Source organism: Theobroma umbraticum, unplaced genomic scaffold, assembly GCF_002168275.2.
Source record: "Theobroma umbraticum cultivar Fairchild unplaced genomic scaffold, ASM216827v3 scaffold_20.0, whole genome shotgun sequence".
NCBI lineage: Eukaryota > Viridiplantae > Streptophyta > Magnoliopsida > Malvales > Malvaceae > Theobroma > Theobroma umbraticum.
The window spans coordinates 2,971,736-2,971,962 of NW_018397266.1; positions in this window are offsets into that span (position 1 = coordinate 2,971,736).

Genomic DNA, 227 nt, shown 5'->3' on the forward strand with positions numbered 1-227 from the left:
TAACCCATTATAATATTAGCCCAATCACTTAATTAAACCCTTTAAATTTAACCATTGAAAATTAAAATGAAATTAACTTCCTTTTATCATGTTTGCAATTAAGGTTCTAATATTATAATTATTTATAATATTGACTTTACACTTATTTAAACTATTTTAATTAAGTCCTTAGAAGTTAAAACCTAGATGATGATTTAGGTCTAACTTAAATCATCACACTCCCAATT